Source organism: Dysidea avara, chromosome 9 (genome assembly GCF_963678975.1).
Source record: "Dysidea avara chromosome 9, odDysAvar1.4, whole genome shotgun sequence".
Taxonomy (NCBI): domain Eukaryota; kingdom Metazoa; phylum Porifera; class Demospongiae; order Dictyoceratida; family Dysideidae; genus Dysidea; species Dysidea avara.
Genome location: NC_089280.1, coordinates 17,064,747 through 17,072,325, shown reverse-complemented (window position 1 = coordinate 17,072,325; position 7,579 = coordinate 17,064,747).

The following is a 7,579-nucleotide window of genomic DNA, read 5'->3' as shown; positions in this document are numbered from 1 at the left end:
TAATCAGTACTTCCCTTTGTATATACTCTAATATAATAATCATACTCAAGTTGGTATAATAGAACTAATCACTATTTCACAGACTCTATATAGTACTTGGGAAGATTCTCTAGTGAATAAAAATGAGAAACTTGTATTAGTCTAATTACAAAACAGACAATGTATTAAATGCCTGCAAACTGATAGGTAGGAAGTAAACAATATGGAATTCAGCAAGTCACAAATGGTTTTGGTATATACTACACAATTTCCACATCCTCCATCAACTTTTTTTTGTCACCAAGATGATGTAGCTATCAGTAAAGCTGTTCTGTCACCATCACAAAGTCTACAATTTGCCATTCAACAAACAAAAGCATTCAAACCCTTATGGCACCTCAGTAGATATCATGGTAATAAAATAATAATAAAGATATCTCAACAGATGGGGGAGTATACCCAAGTGTTAGCAACCAATATTACTCCATAATGTTGCTATTTGATTTTAAGAAAAGCATCTCATTTACCAAAACAATACAATTAGAGGTTTATTATTTCAAATTATGTGTAGTGTGGTTTGTATGATGGTTCTGAGAGAAAGAAAGGTAACTCCACACTACTATCCCTGTAAATAACATTCATACATTTCAGACACATTCTAAGACAGCCACCATCATTTGAGTAAACCACCAGCATAAAACACAAAGGTAGGGTACAGCTGAAATGTAACGTCGTATCGCAAGAGTGTGAGTGATTAAAAAATGAGCTAATTAAAGAGTGTGGCATCTGTTTTGCTCGCGAGTATTCATCCCATTTCATTTAAGATGAATACTTGCAAGCAAAACTGGTGCCACGCCCTTTAATTAACTTTTTTTAATTGCTTGCACTCTCGCGAGATGACGTTACGTACCATACATGCTCATTCTGTATGAAATTGTACTAAAGAAATATTCCATGTAATCACTTTAAATTTTGTTGACAATATAGCCATGCAGCAGCATAAGTAAATTACTGTTGGTGGATGGAATCCTAAGTGGAGAAGTCATACTACTGTACTACTTGTCCAATGAGTGCCATTGCTGCAGGCCCTCTGTGGGTTGGGGCATATCAAGACAAAAGTATAACACACCATGAACAGTGTATCTTTGACATTAACTTACATTACTTCTGATCCAGTACTTTTGCATAGCTACTATATAGCAGATTTAAAGAATGTTATCATGGTAATTTCTTTGGCACAGGTTTAAACTGGTCAGGGCTGGATACAGACAGACAGATAAAGACATGGACAAGGCAAAAAAAAACAACAAAAAAAAACAACTACATTTGTATAATAACATACCACAATGCTTTGTACTGGTATCAAATTCCAGACCCAGACGTCATCACTGCAGTGCTTGTCTATTTGTATGTATAGCTGAGTGATAGTTCTGATCTATCGATTATCGTGATAGTGAGTAACAATCGTGATTATGACAGTATGATATCATACTATCGTGATAAATTAAGCATATCTGTGCTTAGTCAAAAAAGAAGCAAACATGATATTGTTAAAGTTAAGGTGACTGTGAAAAGTCTAGTAGTGCATGCACAACAAAGATTACAACTGTAATACATAACAATTTTTACCAATATAGTGTTAGAAAAGCAGATACATGGTGTGCAATTGGATTATTCATGGTGAGGTTGAGCGTCTTTGATCACTAGTAGTAACATCGTGATATAAAAGTTACTATCAATCGTGAATAGTGATAGTTGAACTATCGCTCAGCTCTATTTGTAAGCACATGTGTGCTTTAGGACACTACAAAAGACTATACCATACTGTTGTACACATGCTGTAGAACCTAAGAGTCTCATAAATTGTAGGGATTCAGCTGATATGCTTTAACTTAGCATTGTAGACCAGACTCTTACCCACTCATCATTTTGGCACAAGCGCCCTGCTTACAAGCCATAAGCTCTTGGGGGCATGGCTAGTGAGGCACTAAGCTGGGGGAATATCAGCTGAATCCTACAATGCATGACTCTGTATTAATTTCTAGAGTATGTGTACAACAGTATAGCGTGCTAGAGCCTATCCTCTGCACATTGCTTCTATAGGTGCTATGCGATGATGACATGTTGGTATGGAAGTCAAGACTAGTGTAGAAAACAACATGGGTATGAAAATTAACTATCATACATAAAATACATTTTGAAAATGTCCATTCCTGCATCTGACCGGGCCAGCTCTTTCTATGTGACATCTAGTCTATGCATATGCATAATGTAATTAAGTCATGATGTCATAACAGCTGCAACCTCATAACACACAATAATATTTTCCTATGAATGCATTATGCGTCTGACTACCCATCCCATAGGCCTAACACTACTGTGTATACTAAATATAGATGGTGTTTTTTATTCAAATATTACACAAGAAATACTAAATACAGCTCGACTAATCACAGCTACATATAAATGTGTATGACTAATACAGATCTGTATACCATATAAGGTCTGATTGTATAGTCAAAACATGTAGATAGGCATGTATGCTAAGCCAGTCATACACTTTTATATGTCTAGCTAATGTGACTTTTCAAAGAATAGAATCCCCACACCCTCATTGCATAGCCAGAGTACTGCCTATGTATCAATGCAACCACCAACATATTAGCTAAATACAACTGTATACAAATAGTCTATGATACCAGCATGCTTGAAAGAAATCCGGTTGTTTGGATGTAATTATATACTACTGCTACTGTATAAAAGTCCTGAGGCTGGGACAAATAGCACTACCTCATCAGTGACAATATTACAGTTGATCATGGGCGGGTTTGCATAGCTGTAATTCTGACATGCAAACAATCCATGGCTCTGATTTCTTGGAACTGACTTGACCACACCATTAAGTTAGTAACACTTACTTAGTCTACTAAGACCACACTCAACTGGATGGCAAGAATACACTCTATTGACAAGTACTAGAGCAGCATCAGGGGCGGTGGAGCAGGCCAAATAGTGAGGGGGCCAGGCCAGCTGTAAGTTGAAGACCAAAAAAAAAAAAAAAAAAAAGGTCACAGCCTGCTGACAATAGCTGTTCTCCACCAATTATATCTCCTTATTTATAACTACACATACGTAGCTAAGTAACTTGCTACACTGCTTCTCTGAATACTGTGACTGCTCTATTAGAGTATCAAGATCCTGACTGTTCTATTAGAGTATCTCGATCTTTTCTTGCAAACAGTGTCCCATAAAAGTGCAGGGGGCCATGGCCCCCCTGTCTCCACCACCTATGCTAGAGCTATATGGATCTGGGTGATAAAAACCACTCACTTCAGGTACTTCATTAATTTTGTGTTGTTTACTATGGCCGCAGTTGATTCATGTGTCTACCTTACTAATAGACTTATCTGATTTATTCTTACCAGGTTCATTGGGTCTTGTTCTCTTTCCTTCCAATATGTTTGCAGCTTCAACAATGAGCAACAAGTTTCCTTCTTCTCTATTGTTCATACCAGTTGCGGCTATATACTGCAAGTAACAATATAAACGCTTACTCAGTTACATTTACAACCTGTAATTAGAGATTTCCAACTAAATTAAATAATTAACATTCCATACATTCATTGGTATGACAAATATCGTGCATTTTTCCAGGGTCATTTTAGTGCAAACCCCACCTCAATCAGTGGTTCCTATCAAAAGATATAAGGAAAAGAAGTTGACAGTGTGATGATTTTTGTGTACAGCATTTTCCCTCCTTTTTATGTATATTGCATGGCACCAAACACAATATTCAAAGTGTCATAAATCTAGATAGGAAACTAATAACGATATGAAATTTTCACCACATATCTATTTTATGAAGAACAGCATATGAACTAAGTAAAACCTCTCAAAAGTGACCACTTCTTTGTAGACTGACCACTCAGAATACTACATGAATAAAGCAAGTGATTCACAGATAAAACTGTGTGTATTGTGTAATACTAAGTATACACAGGTACCTAATGCATTTTCAGGGATAAATAACTAGAAAAATCAGTAATATTTTATAACATGGCAAGTACTGGCATCACAAGTCACAATTAACACATACTTCGGAAACATGACAATCAGATAACACAATGTAAGAGCAACATTATTTTTAAAATAGATTTGTTTGGACACTGCTCAGCTTTATTTGTCACATTGTAAGCACTAAGGATGATAATTATTATATAACACAATGACATCACTATACTACAAAGAGAAATTATAAATAGTTTCTGATCAAAATTACAATCACTGAAGCTGCTATAAAATGGATCAAAACAGCAGTAAATACACCAGAATATAACAACAGGTAAGTGTGAAGCCATGTAAGGTTGGTATCACATGTCAGTCTCCACTTTTGAAAAGATTATGCTCAACCTTGAACCTTATTTTGCAATTCCGCGCAAGACAACAAACTGCTCACCTTCAAACTATACTTGCATCGATGCAGGGGGATGCCTTGAAGCCCAGGGTGATTGTAATGCTGAATTCTGAGCAGTGCTAGATGGCGATTTACCTTTAAAAAGGCCATATTTCCATCGTAATCCAACATTAATCGTCCTCCAATCAAAAAACACATGGCAAAATCGAAATCAGCATATACGGTTTGCCCAGAACCACTTTTTTCGTCCTCATCAGCAGCAGATTCACGCGGAAACACTCGGAAACTTCGGCTATCACAGGTGCCACATTCTTCCAATTAGAATTACGTACGCAATTATTTGTATGGGCTCCCTATGGGGATTTTTATTTTTCAAACTTTGATTTGCTGTATTTCAATAAATACCGCATGGATTTTAATCCAGTAAAGCGCATTACAAAGTGCGAAGCATTGGCTACCATTTACTGGAATGGAAGCTTGTGAAACGTTTATTGAAGGTGTATAATTTAAGTAGCAAAAATATGTGTGAAAAATTGGTAGGTTGGAAATCGCTACCGTAATAGAAGGTTACTACGTTTAATGAGTCACTATACACTGCGCAAATAGATAAATTGTACAATGAATTTGTATGGCTTGAAAGTGCATGCAAATTAGCATTGGCACGTGCGTAATATGTCCAAATACGTGGGCAAATAAAACTGGTTTTTTTCTCTGAAGTTGGGTTGAGCCGATTCGTTGAAATCCCATTAGCTAATTTCATGCCATTGAGTAGAACCGAATTCTAGCTTCGCTAAATTAGTTTCACAAACTCATCTTCTCAGTACTCTGGCTACGTAGCTGTTGCTACCGCCTACCGGTCTTCTATCAACCCATCTATCAACTTCCGCTTTCAGCACCATCCGTCCGGCATAGCTACGGCTGTTGAAGCCCGTAGTTAGCTATACACCAAGCTATGCTACTTTTGATCTGATATCTTGTGCTCTAGCTGCGTAGCTAAGTGAGAATGAATTTTCAGTTGTATGATGAACTGAGTACTTCTAAGTCATTTAGTTTATGTATATACTGTGCATGTGATCTTTGTTCTTGCCATGTGACTGTTTAATGTGTGTATAGGAGGTTATAGTTGGTCCACAACTCAACACTGGTAGCTATATACATGGTGCATGTAAAGAAACTGCTGTAGTTGTAACCATATATGTGACTGGATTTTGGAAAAACGATCCAAATCGCACATTGGAAGTTCCGAGATAAACGGTTTTAAAGAATTGAAGCCAGCATAACTCTCCAAGGATAGCAAGCACGCGTATGAAAGTTACACAAAAGATGCATCAATCTGTTACCTTTCAAGCCACTTCCAGTACTTGTAGCTGCTTGTACAGTTTCCCGCCAAATAAGATAGAAAATCTGAGCAGTTGGACGAGCGAAGTAGTATCACGAGTGCTCACAAAGGGGTGGAGGCTGGGGGGTGGAGGCTGGGGGGTGGAGGCTGGGGGGTGGAGGCTGGGGGGTGGAGGCTGGGGGGTGGAGGCTGGGGGGTGGAGGCTGGGGGGTGGAGGCTGGGGGGTGGAGGCTGGGGGGTGGAGGCTGGGGGGTGGAGGCTGGGGGGTGGAGGCTGGGGGGTGGAGGCTGGGGGGTGGAGGCTGGGGGGTGGAGGCTGGGGGGTGGAGGCTGGGGGGTGGAGGCTGGGGGGTGGAGGCTGGGGGGTGGAGGCTGGGGGGTGGAGGCTGGGGGGTGGTGGGGAGGGCAAAAGTTAGACCTCAAAATGGAGGCAGACCACGATTGGAGTCCAGACACGAGATTACAGGGCTGTGCTGGCTCCTTAGTGGCTGATATGTAGCAAAATCAACAGAGAACACGTCTGGCCAACATTATAAGGCTGTCCACCAGTAAGCCACTGACTCTTGCCAAGCCAGGTCCTTCACAAGGCCTGAAACCGCCATTTGAGCACTCCACACCACCCAGAAAAGACGTGTGTAAAAACCAGCCTCGTGTAGTTTGAGTAGTGCTGAGGGTCAAAACTTGTAGTACGATGGTGTAGCTATCCACTGGTGGTGTTAGTTTGATTTTGCCTGATGTGCGATTTGGATCGGTTCTGTAAAATCTGGTCACATATATACAGTGGCATAAGTAAACCATGCAGGCCTAGCCAGTGGCGGATCTAGGATTTTTAAAGGGGGTTTCTGAAAGTTGGTGCAAGGCACCTGATTACATTTCTCCAGAAACTTTTGAGATTTTAGAAGCTCTGAGAGTGGATTTTAGGCTACTTTTAGCTAGCAATTACAATAAATGCAATGCTTTAAACTGTAGCTAACTACAGGGTAAAGATGCTGTAGCTTTGATTGCTCTATTAGAGTAGTTACTTGACTGCTCTATTAGAGTATCTCGATCGTTTTTAATGAAGTGGGAGATGAAAAGTGAAGTGTTGCTGAGGGTTTAATAGCTATAAATGGTGTTAGTTAAGTGCAACTGCATGCATGCTACTGAAACACAGTGGTATATAGTTGTTTGATATGACAAATTGTCAGTACAACAATGTTTATGTATTTAGACTGCCACTGAGCTAATTTTAAAAGGGGGTTTCTGTCGAAACCCCAGAAACCCATCTAGATCCGCTACTGCTAGCTGCAGCTGTCAGTGAATATGAAAGACTTAGCTACCATTGTGCCAAGATAGTGATGAAGTGAGTATAGTCAGGGACGCACCATGGAATTGACAAGTGATATAGTGAAGAAAACTGGGCTGTGGTATCAGTGCAGGTTTAGTTACACCGCTGACCATATACCAGAAATTGCTATATAGTTCCAGTTATTGTGCAATTGCTGGCATATTAGTTTTCTTAGTAAAAGAGAGCTATAGTTGCAATTGTATGTATAAGAGCTCTGGATGACAATTAAGCTGTTTTGAAGAAAGGTCACTGTATAGCTAAGTCACACAGATAATGTTCATGTTGCAAAATATTTTAGATAGTTATTTATACAAGTATTTCTTGTACATACCACATTCATTATACTCAACTTCTAATTACGTACTAAAGGGCACAGAAATAGGTGCAATAACAAGGGTAATCTTGATACTGGCATCTCTGAATAACTGTTCAGTTGCTGGTTCATAATATCAATCTGAAGAAAAGGCTTTTGAAATGATCTGAAATACCCAAATATCTTGTAAGGTATTAAAAATCCAATT